This window comes from Phyllostomus discolor, chromosome 15 (genome assembly GCF_004126475.2).
Source record: "Phyllostomus discolor isolate MPI-MPIP mPhyDis1 chromosome 15, mPhyDis1.pri.v3, whole genome shotgun sequence".
Lineage (NCBI taxonomy): Eukaryota > Metazoa > Chordata > Mammalia > Chiroptera > Phyllostomidae > Phyllostomus > Phyllostomus discolor.
Genome location: NC_040917.2, coordinates 1,317,992 through 1,333,789, shown reverse-complemented (window position 1 = coordinate 1,333,789; position 15,798 = coordinate 1,317,992). Strand labels below are relative to the sequence as shown.

At 44.7% G+C, this 15,798-nt stretch overlaps 1 long non-coding RNA gene across 1 annotated transcript; it reads left to right on the top strand.

Annotated features, from left to right (window-relative positions):
• Positions 1 to 861: 861 nt before the first annotated feature.
• Positions 862 to 2,166, top strand: LOC118498347. The gene is made up of 3 exons (XR_004900847.1): positions 862 to 978; positions 1,082 to 1,389; positions 2,156 to 2,166. It is a non-coding gene; the product is annotated as an uncharacterized LOC118498347 (long non-coding RNA).
• The last annotated feature ends 13,632 nt before the right edge of the window (positions 2,167 to 15,798 follow it).

Genomic DNA, 15,798 nt, shown 5'->3' with positions numbered 1-15,798 from the left:
GGGAAAAAAAACTTGCATCATTCAAACACCTGATGGAGGCCAGGTGACCAAGGTCCACAGCCCCTGTTTGCTCCGGGTCTGGGTCTTCCCGACAAATAGGCAGATAGAGCAAACTACTCACCACAGAGAGAGACAGTCTTCCCAAAGAGTCCATGAAAGGAGGCAATGATGGAGGCCAAGTCTGACCACAAGGTCACCTGCAGCAGTGACAGCTACACCTGACCTTCTAACTTTCACATTGTAAAGCCCATTTACATTGGGGCTCGAGATTGTCTCAGGCACCCGATGAAAGAGGGGACAGAAAAGGGACAGTGTGGGTCCACAATAGTGGCCCTGGGCCCAACACAGACTTTAGCTTCTGTTGCCTGTGACAGTTGTAGGTGAACCTGGCTCAATTTACCTGATCTAGGGCCACATGGCAGGTGATGCACAAGCTTCTCTACTTGTTGAGAACTCTGAACCCACAGGTGTGTACTGCCCTGGAGGTTTGGTAACACTAGATACAGACACTCATCATGTTCTCATTACAGCAAGGGAGTGCTACAACCTCATGGGTGTGTCCCAATCTTCCCTGGATCAGGGTCAGGGGAGCAGTGGGGCCAGTGGTGAGGGCACAGGCCCAGATGCTGGGCTCTTTGTCACCAGAGGTTGCCTCTTGGACAAGACCCAGCCTTGCTCAGGATTCTCTGTTTAGTTATTTAAGTGCTATCATGACCACACTTCATGGGACAGTAACTCCTTTAATGAGACACAGCCCTCTCTGAAGATCTCCAACCTCAGAGTCCCCTATATAGCAACAGGACATGCAAATAGCACCCCTCTGCTCATGAAAAGCAAACCATCCCTGACCCTGCAGCTCTGGGAAAGGAGCCCAGCCCAGGATTGACAGGTGTTTCCACTCCCTCCTCAGGACAGAACACAGACCACTCACCATGGAGTTTGGGCTCAGCTGGGTTTTCCTTGTTTCTATTTTAAGAGGTAATTGATGGAGAATGAGAGACACTGAGTATGCAAATGGTTATGACTGAGAGAAATATTGAATGTGTGATAGTTTCTTAACCTAACATCTTTGTGTTTGCAGGTGTCCAGTTTGAGGTACAGCTGGTAGAGTCTGGGGGAGGCCTAGTGAGGCCTGGGGGGGTCTCTGAGACTCTACTGCATGGCTTGTGGATTCGCCTTCAGTAACTATGCAATGTACTGGGTCAGACAGGCTCCAGGGAAGGGGTGGAATGAGACTCAGGCATTAGAAGTGGCGGTAGCACATACTACCCCAACTCTGTGAAGGGCTGATTCACCATCTCCAGAGACAATGGCAAGAATGAGCTGTATCTGCAAATGAACAACCTGAAAACTGAAGACACAACTGTGTATTACTGTGCAAGTGACACAGTGAGGGGAAGTCTGTGTGAGCCCAGACACAAACCTCTATGGGAGACAAGAGGATTAGGCTGCAGGGTATGCTCAGTACACCAGGGGGCGCCTTGGGTACACTGAGCTCAGGGATTTGCCTGGGAGCAGCCTTGGCAACAATGTAAATGGCTTGTTTCCAGGCAGGTGTGGCCCTTAACACTACACAGAGGTTTCCCTGTGGGAGCCTCCCTCCCATCATACTTCTGTGCTAACCTCTTCAGTATCTAAGTTATACAGGCTTGATGTCACAGATGGAAAACATTCTCATACGTACCAAACTCAGTGAATCACCTGCCTTTGCTAACCCCTATTCTAATGAATCGCCAAACCTCCGGAACTACAGCAGCTGAATCCAACCAGAGGCTTTGTGGGGCTCAAGAGCACAGGAACCGCACAAAGCTCAGAGTCCAAGCTGGTCAGCAGATGGACACATGAATGCTGCACAGCAGGCAGCAGAGGTGTATGAACCCAACACCAAGGACAAAATATTTTGTGGGGAAGTTCATTGACTTGACTCCATGTGCATGACACCAATAGTAGTTGACATCATGTGGAGGTAAGGGGACCCCCACTATTCCTTGGTATGGATGTCTAGGCCACCTCTCACATAGAGGGAATTTGAAAATGTTTGTCACTTCACTGAGGAGTCTGCTGAAAGCAGGACGACTTTTCAGCAAGTCAGGAATGGCTGATTCATGTCAGGTAAGGAGTCTGGATCAGTATCTTATTGTTCAATCGTGACAAGGTCGAAAATGGTCCTGCTCACAGGAGGGGTTTGTGTGGTTTCCATCTCCCACCTGCACCAAACTATGGAGAATCCCCACTTTCACTTCAATTCCCCATGTGTGCACAGGAGGAGAGAGAGGGGAGAACCTTAGCATGCCAGCATCAAACATCAAACACTAGAGACTGGCTCCTTATTTCACTGAACTCCTAGGAAACATGAGTGATAACACAGAGCTACCTACCATTATGGGTAGAAAATGATTTCAGTCCCTACAAAATGAGGGTAATGGTTTTACGTTAGCAATAATTAATGATAAATGACACGGCATCTTAGTTCAACTCTAGCATGGAACCTGCCCCTCTACAAGGTCGTCAGCTTGTTCTGAGAGACTTGGGTCCAGTTTCTGCTCCCAAAGGTTAGAACCTTCCACAGAATTGTGGGCATCCTATTTGGGGAGCTCTACTGATGTAGCTTTCCATCTGGCTGGAGTTGTTATTTGATTCATTTGTTGTTTCTATGAGCTGGTGCTTTTGTCATTCATAATCTCACATATTAAAAACAGAGACCCATGGGTGGTATTAGGAGGTGGGGCCTTGGGACAAGTGTGGGTCCTAAGGTGGAGCTCTCCTGAACAGCATTAGGGCCTTTATAACAGAGGAGTCAGGGAGCTCCTTTGCCCCATCCACCCTCTGAGATCACAGCGAACAAACAGCCAACTAGTAATCAGGTTCTTACCAGACATCAGCTCTGCCAGCATCTGTTGTTTGATGCCCCACCTCCAGATCTGTGAGAGATACATGTCTTTCCTTGGCAATGAACCAGCCCACAGTAATTTGTTACAGCACTCAGGGTGGGTTAGGATTGCAGGGTAACATGACCACAAGGGCTGACTCCCTGGAGATTTGCTGCCATATTGTCTCTAAAAGGTACAGCATGAGTGTCCTTCCAGTGATGTCCATGGGCATTTTTTTCTCTGGTGTTTTCTTCCACAGACAAATTTCTCTAGTAGAAGGTGATAGGAGACTCCTAAACACATGTAGCAGGAGGGCAGCAATAGAAGTGGATATAGTCTATGAACTATTTCAGTATTTACCACATCACCATGGACCCAGGTCCAGGGTTCAATGGAGGTAAGATGCAAAAATGCATAGTGCTCCCAGTCACCAAATCACAGGAGATGGCTGATGTTCTTGAAGGTGTGGAGATTAACAGCACTCAGGAGGAGAATTGGCCAAAGGGATTTGATGATTCATTTAGATTTGATCTTTTTAACTAATCATGTCATGTTTTCAACCTTCCCAGAGGTTATATGTAATCATGACAGTGTGGCATTTGGATAATAGTAACCCCTTCCTGAATAATCATTATTGTGCTGTGTGTACCTCAGTTACTTGATGTCACAGTTGGTAAGTCATTGGGGGAAGAGGGGAATGTGACTGTGCACAGAGGGTGTCCAGGGGGATTCAAATGCATGACATGTGTTTATTGCTTCTTCTCACTCTTTTTCTTGATGCTGATGGACTCTCTCAGTGCACAGGCATATAATGAACAGAAACTCTGTCTTGAAATCACAAAGATAAGCTCTTGCAGTGACCACTGACCTAAGACCCAGAGGGTGAAGATGCAGGTGAACCTCTGTGTTCATCTGTATCTTCCCTTCAACCCTTCCAAGCCAGGCAGGTCCATGGTATTCATGCAGATGGAACAATATTAACTGAGCCATTGGGATGTCCAGCCTGCCTTTATTCTTGGGTGGGCCACCTATGCAAGCTGCAAGCTGCATGTCTATCTGCATATCTCATATCGTGGCCCCTGCTCCCAGTGTGGCACCCATGGTGGTACTGGAACCCTTCCATGTTTTCATCATCATTTCCCCCAACAGGGAGTCCATATCTGTTTAAGTACTACAGGGGAACCAAGGCAATGAGATGCCAGAACATTACATAAGATAACTGAATTCTGTGCATGTAAACCCACTTCATGTTATGGGAACAGTTTATTAGATGTAGTTTCAAGGCTATGAGAATATTAGTTATCAGGCCCCTCCAAGGCCATGGGAGCACTGCTTCCCTTAGCTACCCAGGCACCTGGGTGATGAAGCCAGACTGCCTCCACCTACCCTACAACCTCTCTGTCTGTGTTGACTCATAGACAAGGTTACACATGGAATTTATTCTGAGCCAAATAGCATGAAACACTGTGCAAGTGGAATATTGCTGTAAATTAAATTGTGTAAAACTGCCAGATAGTATAAACTAGCAAAAATAATAACTGTACAGCATGTAGACTAACCAGCTTCGTATAAAATCCCCACTATCACAATGGGGGTGGTTGTCCCTCTGAGCTGAGTGGGAACCCTCATCCAGGTTCTTCAATTCTCTGTCCATAAGTGGAGAGGCACATGCAAGTGGGGTGCCTCATGTGCTGACAAACCAACCCCCACCACTGTCCCTGCACCTCTGAGAGAGAAGCCCCAGGCCCCAGGTCTCTGCAGTTTGTATTCACTGTTGCAATTAGCACAGAGGAACACCATGAACTTTGGGCTGAGATGGGCACTTACTCTGATGCTTTTACATGTAGCATTAAGAAGAATCTGGGGATTTGGGTTTCTCTGTGTGTATGCCCCTCCTAATGAGAATATCCTGTCTGAAGATGTACAATATGAGTTGGAGCTGGGGGACACCTGAGGCAGCCTGGGGTTCTCTGAGACTCTGCAGTAAATGCTCTGGATTCAGTTTCAGAGACTATTATATAACCTGGATCGGCCAGCATCCAAGAAGGAGACTGGGGTGGATAAGTGTTGTTAAAAATAAAGCTAACCATCACACTACAGAATGCACTGCATCAGTGAAAGACACGTTCACCATCTGAAGAGACAATTTGAAAAGTACTGCCTATCTGCAAATGAGAGTCAAGTGCACAGTCCTGCATTATAGCATGGGAGACACAGAGAGGGCACACTAGTGTGAACCCTGACACAATCCTGTGGCAGGAGGGGCTTCAACCAACAGGAGGAGCCCAGAACCCATGAGTTCTACAGAAGCAGGACACTTGCTGTTTAATGAAGGCTTAGTTTCATCTCTGCCCAAGGACCTTCCTCTCTACTTGATATTCAACATATAGATACCTAAGAAAGCAACTTACACTCATCACAATGAGTCTAAGTGGATGCTTCTCCTCCATCTAAATACACTAGCAGACACATGTGATCTCTGACTTGGAAGTTTTCCCTTAAATAGCTTTGTTGTGACAGTGGTTTTGGTTTTTGTTTGGCTGGATCATAAGCTGCCTGAAGACTTGGCTAAAAGCCACTTCTTGGTTTGTACATAGTCTGCTTATAGGTGATCCAAGCCTGTGAACTGGTGTCTCAGAAAGGCTGATTTCACCAATATGGGTGGACACCTTCCACTCCACTGAGGGACTGACTACAGCAAATAGTAAAAGAGAGAAAATTAACCCCTTCCCACCTGCGTCCTGAAATCTGGAGCTGGGGCAGAATTCTTCTCCTGGCCTGGGCACCCTGGTGCTCAGCACGCAGACCAGGCTTAGTTAAGAAAGCAGCTCTCCTGTGTCTGCTGCTTCAACCCCAACTCACGGGACTTTTGGATGACTCACAATCATAATGAGAACATCATGTAAATGTAAACAAAAATACACATATCGTGGGCCAGCTTCCTTGAAGAACCAGGACCAATGGTTTCATAAAGCAGAGTGTGTACAAGTATTCCCATTAGAACACACAACTGTTAACTTGAATCAGTACAGAAAACATGGTGAACTAGTGGAATAATGGGGAAGGTTGGAACAAGCCGGACAAACTTTGACAGAAACAGCAGAGGAAACTATCTCAAAGCTCTATTTTTCGATGTGGTGGGAGAGGCGACTTCTGCTTAGAGTGGTGTGCATTGTTTCAATCCCCCATTGACGTCTAAGGGGAGACCCCAGATTCTTGTCAGATTTCCCATGTTGGAGCCAATGGAGAGGAGGCAGGAAAGACCCATCAGTTGTCAGCAGTGAAACATGAAGGCAAGTGGAGTTTCACTACCTACTCCATCTAACAGCTATAACATGCATGGACACACATGAGATAAAGAGTCATTATGTGTGGACAACCGATACATGTATAGAAAATGAAATGCATGACTATTAAAAAGCAAAGATGATGAAGGTGAAAAAGATGATGATGACGATGGGATGAGACAGGGATATTGGTCCGTTGAAACTACCTCTCCTCTTCCAGACGCACTGTGGCTCCTCCAGGCAGGGGTGCTCTCTCTTCCCTTTAAGTGCTGAGAGGTTTCATAAATGGAGCCCCAGTGAATCATGCAGCTTGGGAGAGTCAGTGTGTGACAAGGTCAGTAAATTTACCAAAGAGGTCCAAGTCTGATTACTGGGACCTTTGATATTGTTACCTTATTTAATATGTACTGTGAAAAATATGGATGTGGGTAACAAGGAGCCCCCTTTCCACCCAGGTGATATAACATGTTCCTTATTTCTCTTAATCTTTACCTGCACACTTATAGAGTTTCTCTTTCCAAGCAACCTGTGTTTATAATTACTTAGGTATTCTCTAAGATAATATAATCTCTATCATGCCCTGTGATTCCTTCTGGGTCTTCAGTTGAAATTTCTTCACAGCCATATGTCTAGTTACACTCAGTTCATGAACATGGGACATATTCCTGTGTGTGACTCAAACAAACTCCAATATCTACACCTGATCCAGTTCCAAAGTCACTCCCACATTGTGGGTAATTTTTCCACCAACCCTCCCCTCCTGATACTACAACCTGTTGTCATTCCTATGGCTGCTGTAACAAAGGGACAAGGACAATGTAACCTGGCCAGTATCTGGGTATTTTTGTAGAAACATGCCACACACACACACAAAAAAAAAATCATTAAAATGTTGATGAATTGACCTTTATTAAAATGAAATGTATCTGTTCTACCAAACCACCAGAAATTCCAATAAAGGAATTAAAAGACAATCATAGATAGAGAATATACTTCCAAGTCATAAGTCTGATGAAAGTGTTTATTATACATTAAGAATGTTAGAAAATGATGAAAGTGCTAATCAACATTTTTAATTTGTATGAAAGATGCATGAGAATTTAAAAGTGTCACCTATTCATCTACTCCACCATTTCTTCTTATGCTCAGTAAGGTGAGGCTGACCTCTCATCTAATTCCAGTGTGTCTCATGGCAGGTGATGCCCTAATCCAGACTTATGTACTGAGTGTGTTCAATAGAATAGACATCCCCACAGAGGTCCCAGAAAGGCAGGGTACCTGACCACAGTCCCTCCCAACTCACAAGAAGAGTTTCCTACAAGCAAAATTTGATTCCAGGTCCAGGGTCCATCAATACTTGGTCTGTGGAGGCTCTAGCTCTCTCCTAACACAGGGCTAAGTTCTCTGGACAATCACTTATACAATCCCTGGAAAACAATTTGGATATGCATTTCAAAACACAAAATCCAACAATGACTAGGACCATCCCATAGCCCCCATGACCCAGACATGCAAATTCAGTCTTTCAAACCAAGGCTTTGGATTGGGTCATTGTAAGTTATTATGCAGGGTGTAAAAGACCTCCTGCTCAGTGAGTCACTTAGTGCCCTGGATTTGCCGATGAAGCTCAAGCTGGAGTTGATAGATGTCCCTTGATATTGGAAGTAAAGGTTCCTCACTAGTGATGCTGGACCTCCTCCCATAAGTGCTGAATGCAGTTCCACTTTGGGGAGTGGAACACAGCTTAGAGAAACCTGCAGCACTAGTGAGTTGTTGGTGAGTGACAAGGACATCTTCATCATCCATACTATTTCCTCCAGGATTGGGGAAGCCCAATGGAATGGAGGTGGATCATGGAGTGTGTTAGCCTTTTCTATGATATGGCTTCACACTCTTCGCTGGCTGCTCCAAAGGTCTTTCTGGAGAGGAAATACTACCATACTCTCCTCTCCAAGTTAATAAATCAGCATTCCTTTGTGGCTGGTGAGAGAAGAACAGCCATTCATGATTCAAATTTTGGGGTTAACTGTCTAGTTTGAATTGCTTCATTGGCAAGACTTAGCTCGGCTCTTGTGATCAGGGAGAGATACTTCCATGAAGTTACATGCGTGTTTCTTCTTTGCTCAGTTTTAGCCCTTAAAAGAGATTAGGGTGGTTCCCAACACTTGGTTGTCTGGTTCTAATGGGCAGGGGGCAGTGCAAACTAGGCTCCCAGCAGCATAGTCTGAGAAAAGCCAGGGTTTTAAAAGTGTCACCTGTTTTTCCTGTGCTTGGAAACACAGGCCCCCTTGCTGTTTCTGCAAGTTGTAATGAGCTTGAGCAGAGAGTTAACTGCTCTGTTATTCTCTAGACCTGGTAGGTACTAGTTTTAGAATCTGCAGGGTTTCAAAAACTCAGATGCTTATTTTTCCTTCTCCTGTTTTTCTACTTCTGCTTCTCTTCTTTCTAACTCACTCTAATGCCCTTCCTTCCCATGCTGCACATGAATGCGGCACATATCCTTTTCCTTTATTCCTTCTTACCCTTCTCCTGCACAGTCCTTCACTTCCTTAATTTCATCTTTCTCTTTCTTTTCTATCACTTCTTTGATTCTTACGTTTTTATTTTTCTTTTTTCCTTACACAATCATCCTTCAGCTTTCACAGACCCTCTTTGATTTACAGAGACCCTCTTCGACTTACACAACCCTTCTTCAACTCTTCTAGCCCATTTTAGTTTGCCCTTGTAACTCATCCAGCCATAACCAACTTTAGAATGACCCACATTCAATCCTATATTGTTTTCAAGATATAATGCCATAATTTTATACATTTCATTACCAAAACCTACATTTTCCCACCTAAATTAAAATTCTCAACTTTTAGTAACAATAATATAAGTAATCAGCATATTTTAGATTCAGAAATTTATGAACACATTTCACAACTTTCAGAAAGTTTTTAATCCACTGGAAAATACATTTGCATTTTTTATTCTTGGTGATCACTACATTTCTTGAGTGTGCTCAGAGTGAGCTGTCTCCTTATCTAGTGCCCTTGACAACTTCAGGGAGGCTGGAGAAGAGGGAGGGAGGAGACATCAGGAGTGAGAGGGCTTGTTCCCAGGACCAAAGCAGTTTCTGAGCCTCCAGAAGAGGGATTCTGAGTGATTATAATACACATTTTCTCATTGTTTTTATTCATGAGATTTTTACTGTCTGAGGGGGGTGAAATCTGCTTCTCTCTTTTTTTTTAATCACCTTCTGAATAGAATCCTTATGATGTAACAACATTAGAGATCTCATTCCATTTACCAGAGGTTTAGCAAAACATTTCAAGACTGAGACTGAGATGTTCCGTTCAAAACAGAAACAAAAAACAAAATCTGAAGCAAATAGAACATTCAAGCAAACCAGTATTCTCAAATTAAATCTTTTAAGAGAAGGGAGAGAAACACTAGCCTTAGAATTGTATCTCACACCACCTGGTGCTATAAATGACCCTGACAGAATCTAAATGGCATGAAGCCCAAACAGCAGAGACACTATCTCACACCAACAAGTACAGTGAGTAACTTTTAAGGCCCAAATGGCATGGACCCAAGCAGCAGAGACAGAAGATTCTAGTGTTTTACAAAACAGCAAAATTCAAACAAAGTTTCCAAAAACACAAGAAATCAAACAGCTCTGATTCCACTTATCTACTGCAAAATGGCTGCAAGAGAGGTGACCCAAGAAGAAATCTTTCCTTTATCGTAGACACACCGGTAGCATAACTAAAAACCTCTTGGTACTTCTTGTCCCTTACGTGGGACGAAAGGCACCAAATCCCATCTGTCTGGATGTTCCTGTCTGCAGCAATGGCTCGTAGCCTCTGTCCCTGTTCATCCAACAGATGTGGGAGGAACTCTGTCCAGCAGCATGCTCTTCCCATCTGCCGCAGATGGTAAATAAATTGTCCTGGACACAGTCTTGCCATTATGGTGGAAAAAGGGTTAGCAATTCCCTGTAGTGGAGAGCACCCTATGTTCTTCTCCCAAATGACTTTTATTGGGAATGGTATGTGTAGGTGTATACAGCATACATGTATTGCTCATCAATCAATGTCAAAAAGGCTATATCCATACAGAAATGGGTGTTATGTATAGATAACAATTGAAGGAACATAGAGATTTGTCATAGGTCAGGGTCTTTTAGTCATTCCGGTGCCAGAGGGTCTTTCAGGCATGTTTCATGAGATAAGGAGTTTACTCCTTTTGCCTGGAATTCAAACATCTGGGTTATATCACCAAGGCTATACAAAACAAAGCAGAACAAACTTCAAAGGATACAATGTACATTTGAGGCCTTATATCCATGGGAGCCCTCCTTGTTAGAGCCGGGCCATGTCTGCCACCTGTGTTACCTGGTTTTCCAGGGAGACTTATTAGCCCTTTTCAGAGCTTGCTCTCACAGGGATACAATCTTGGAAACTACACAGGGCTTCTTCAGGAGCAATGAACATGGAGGTTAAGGCCTGTTTTAATCTCTCTCAGAGAGCTTCCTCTCCATCTCACCTTCAGTGTGTAGATACATAAGAAACTGCTCATCCCAATGAGTCTGATGTGGTTGAATCTCCATCTAAATACATTAAGCAGGCACATATAATCAAGATCTAGGAAACTGTTCCCCTAATTATCTGCATTGTGTCTGCTAATTTTTCTGTTATTTTAAGCAGATAACAAGGTGTCAAACTTTTACCTGAAAGTCATTCTTGGGTCTGTCCATAGTGTGTTTACATGTGAACTTCACTTTGAGTTTTGGTGCAGTAAGCAGATTGTTCTCCTCAATGTGTGTGGGCACCTTCCACACCACTGAATGGCTGACTGGAACAAATAGTGAAGGAGGGAAAACTAAGCCCGTTTTACCCATGTACTGGATACTGGAGCTGGTGCAGGGGTCTTGTCCTGTCCTGAGCACCCTTGTCCTCAGCATTTAACTCAGGCTGAGTTATGACAGCAGCTCTCCTGTGTCTGCTGCCAGCCACCAGAGCTCATTGCAATTTAGGAGGTTTCATTGTCGAGACAATGAGCATTGACTCCTTGTAAATGTAAATGTGCATTTCTGTTTGCTTCTCTGGAGGACCATGGTTCTTCTGTGCAAAGGAGAGCACATGCAAGTTTGCCCTTCATAGGGAATGATCCCATCAGAGAACACTCATGCTTTTATTGGAAACCGTACTGGGCACTCAGTGAACAAGAGGGAGGATTCCATTAATGTCAGGCTACCAATTGCAAAACAGTTTCCTAATATTCCCTGGGTGCTTTTCTTTGATCACCATTGAAAATTGTGGAGCCCTGTGATGACTCAGAGATCCCTGAGGGTGGAATGAGCAGTACTATGTGGCATCAGAGCTCACTGTGACAGTGTCAGCAGACTAAGCTGATTGCATGCTAAGGCTCCAAGTCCTCAGTGATTGGTCTTGCAAATGACTTTTTTCCTTATTGATCTCAGACAATATCCAAATGCAACCTGCTTTCATGTGGGAATATCAATGATGCACATACACTGAAACAAACAAACAAACAAAAGAAGATGTATTTGACTAATCAGATTATTGTGAGCATTTGCCAAGAAGTATGTTTGCTTGATACAGGTGCCAAGGGTAATAATACATAATAATGGCAAAATCGACATAGAAGGTAACTATGCAGTGTCTCCAATGACTTGGTGGCACACGGAACTGACACATGCTTAATAAATCCAGCACAAGTGCACAATCCTGTGGAAATGGGGACTTTATCTTACTCTTTTATGTAGAAACCACCTGCCACATTCTTCAGCCAGTGAAAACCAGAATAAATGTTTGTGCCTGACCCAGGAACTGAGAACTTTGTACCTGCCAGGCTGATGGATTTGAGGACATGGAGTCCTCATGGGAAACATCACACAGCTCCTCCATAACTGACCCCAGAGATGACCAGCTTAGAAAGGGAGCCTGAGTGACAACCAGCAGCACCTGAGTTCTCACATCTGATGCCTTGATCAGTGCAGGAGTGTCAACAATGGTTGAAACAGAAACCCAGATACAAGGGGAGATGGTGGTTCCAGCAGCCCCTGACAGGTGCAGCTGTGGGTCACTGAGCAGTGGCTCTGTTTCTGTGCAGGATGCTGGGATCTGAGGTCTTCAAGGCAGGTGGTGGAAGGGAAGACAAGCATCAGGATGGAGAATCAATAAAGGAAGAAAAGCCAGGATGTCCGTCACAGAGTTGACCTCACTCACCTAACAAGTCCCACTCCAGCCTAGAACTCATGTGGATGCCCATCCCATATGGTAGTTATTGGGAAGAAAGTAGCCTTCAACAGCATTGCCATGAAAATATCAGTGTGTGTGTGTGTGTGTGTGTGTGTGTGTGTGTGTGAATAATTCAGCAATAGAAATGTGGTGGGATTAGGGCCTCATGCAGGATCCTCAGATGGGACCTTCAAACAGAGGAATCTGAGGACACCAGAGGCTTTCAAAGGCCCCAAGAACTTCCAGACTTAGAAGTGTTGGCAGTGACAGTGCATTGGGCAGCTCCAGGAAAGGGGCTCCCTGGTGGGTCATGCAGCCCTTGTTTGGAGGTTCTCTGCAGAGTCAGTGGGGTTTAATAAGATCAGATCTCTGTGTCTAGAGATGTCAAAGCAGCTTGTGTCATTCTGGAAGCATTCTGAAGTCAGGGTTCTGTCTTCAATTCTTAACTAGTGCCAAGGAGATGTTCATGCCCTCTGAACTAAGACAGGACTCTTACCTGCAGGACTCAGGCTGGGCAGCAGGGGATGTGCAAGACCCACAAGTTCAGTGCTGCTGCCCAGCATCAGGTGGAGATGGAGCTGGGGAGAGATTCCCTCTGAGGGGCTGCATCCTCTTCTTCCCATAAAAAAAATCTAAAGTTGAGTTGGACATGAGGTGAGTGCAGATACCCAATTCCAGTAGAGCATTTATGAAAGTATAAAGCATGAAGACCACAACCAATAAGGATATTTCTATGGCGTCTTTATATCTGAATTGTAAGAAGCTTGACACAGGGATTATTTTATTAACTCACCAGGTGGAGAATTTTGTAGACACACTGGCCCAGCAATAAGACATTCATGTACCAATGACAGACTGTCCCAGGTGTCTCTGTGTCACTCAAAGTTGGGGTCACTATGAAAGAGCATGTCGTGCAGGGCCTTGTTTCCCAGGGGAAGAGCTATTTCTTTACAGAACTTAGGGACGTGGAAGGGGACATATATCCTCACACAGGGATTAGGACTGGGTCTATCAGACTCCCACTGAATGTGGTCTCTGTGTCCTCCAACTTTTCTCAGGTGGGGTCAGGGCTTCAGCTATGAAACATTCTCCCTGATGAATATGCAGAGGAAAGAGGTAGACTTGGTTGAATATGAGTGTGTCTGGTCCCTGAGAGTATCATCCATGGCTACACCCTCCCCTACAGAAATCTTGACAGCATAACCCATCACAGTGGACTGGAGCAAAAAAGCCCTCTACCTGGTTGCAGTTGCTATAGGTAAGAAGCTCTCCAGTGTCTGTGTTGATGAGGATACCAAGAACAGCCGAGGGGTATTTCCGCACACTTCTGTCTACTCTCCACAGGTGAGTACTCCCGGGTGAAGCTGGTGCAGTCTGGGGCTGAGGTGAGAAAGCCTGGGGCTTCAGTGAAGGTCTCCTGCAAGGCTACTGGATACACCTTCACAGGCTATTGAATAAGCTGGGTGCAAAAGGCCCCAGGACAAGGGCTTGATTGGATGGGGAGAATCACCCCAATGATAGTGAAAGAAAGTACACACAGGAGTTCCAGGACAGAGTCACCATGACTGCAGACATGTCCACGAGTAGAACATCATGGGGCTGAACAGTCTCAAAGCTAAGGACTCGGCCATGTATTATTGCATGAGAGACACTGTGATGACCCACATGCTGAATGCATCACAGAGCATGAGGGGTGGGGAAGTTTGGCTGGGCAGATGACATGGCAGGGAGATGGGCCTCCTGACTTCCTCACACACAGGTGGGATCTGAGAGTAGGAAGTATGCTGCCATGGGCATGTCAAAAACTCAGGGAATATTTCAGGAGACCAGATATACTGTGGGGAAGAGGCAGGGAAGATGCTGCAGAAAGGGCTCCTATTATTTGTTGTCATTTTGCAGGGACCCATTTGGAGCCTCCTGGTTCTCTGAAAGATGTGTTTCATCAAGGCTTCCTCTGGGAAGCCTTGGTCAGGGTTACCTTGGGGATTTGGTCTAGGTGATGCCTAGCAAGTACTAGGACATTCACTTATTTGTGAAAACTGGACTTGTGATTGGGGAAAAGTAAGTCCATGAAAGTAAAGGGGGATTTCTATGTTCTTGTTTCTGCCAGCATCACACAGATGACATTCTGACAGCAAAGTCCACATTCCAGCACAATCTGTGACATCAGAACTTTCCTTCATCCCTCCCTCAGGGTGAGATCCTGTGGATTCTCCTCACCTGAGAAAAAAGCCCCATGAGTGTCCCTGTCTTTGAGCTAGTACTGATGTCATCACATAACAAGGGACATCGTAGGGGCACCCTTGACAGTGGAACATGTACTTTCAGCCTCTACTATCTTCTTATGTCAACTGAAACAATTATCAAACACCTGGCTCTGCAATCCACACACATTGTTCTTGTACTTTCTGGAGGTCAGTGTGAATGTGCCAGTTCAAACCAGCTTCACTTACCATCAATGCAAATTCACCCCCATGCACGGAGTACCATATTTTCCAATTAGCACATCGTTACAATGAGTACATCAGGCTCAAGTTCAGATGATGCCCATTATGTGTGGCCATGGTAACAAACTCCCACTGGTCACATGCAGGCATGAATAGAGACTGTGAGAGAGGAGACGGTTCCTATGAAATTTACTGTCAAAGAATCAGGGGGCTCCATTATACTCCCTCCCCTGGTTCCTGATAACAGCTGCATTGAACATACATGTAAACACAGATACTAATAGAGAGCATCAGGTTGAACCCACAATGATGACCAGTTTAACATAATATCAGATCCACCAGCTCCAGTAATGGGAGGTTATTTGAAAGATCTATTCATCCTGTAATCAGTGGATAAAGAATATAATGCTTTTCATATAAATTATTATTTTATTTATACCTGTTATTTTCTGTCAGTAGCTTGTACCAAGGTTCTCCATAATCTAATTTATAAAATTTCAACATACTTACTCCCCGATTTCTAGATAAATATTCACCTAAGCACTTCTACTTATGACCGAGTTTCTTCTGCATCCCAAATGTGTGAACCTACTTTTCCCGGAGTCTAGGATATGAAAACAAAAATGAGGCATTGAACACGATGCATATTCAGCACCAAACTCCACTAAAGAAACATGTTCCAGGCCACACTTCCCGCTTCTGGGAAGGGTTCCCGCTTCTGTTTCCAAAAAGACAACACAGGCCCTCCATCTCCTCCAACACTGTGTCCACGAGCTCTGGGGCCACAGTCTCTCCTTAGTTCATAGTTTTATAATTTTGTAGAGGAAATGGGAGAGATGCAATTTCTGATGACAAGAAGAGGAACCTCCTCAAATTTTAATGCTCCCTGTGATCATGAACATTTAATTTCCTTGGTGTGCTCATTACTGCTGACTTTCAAAGG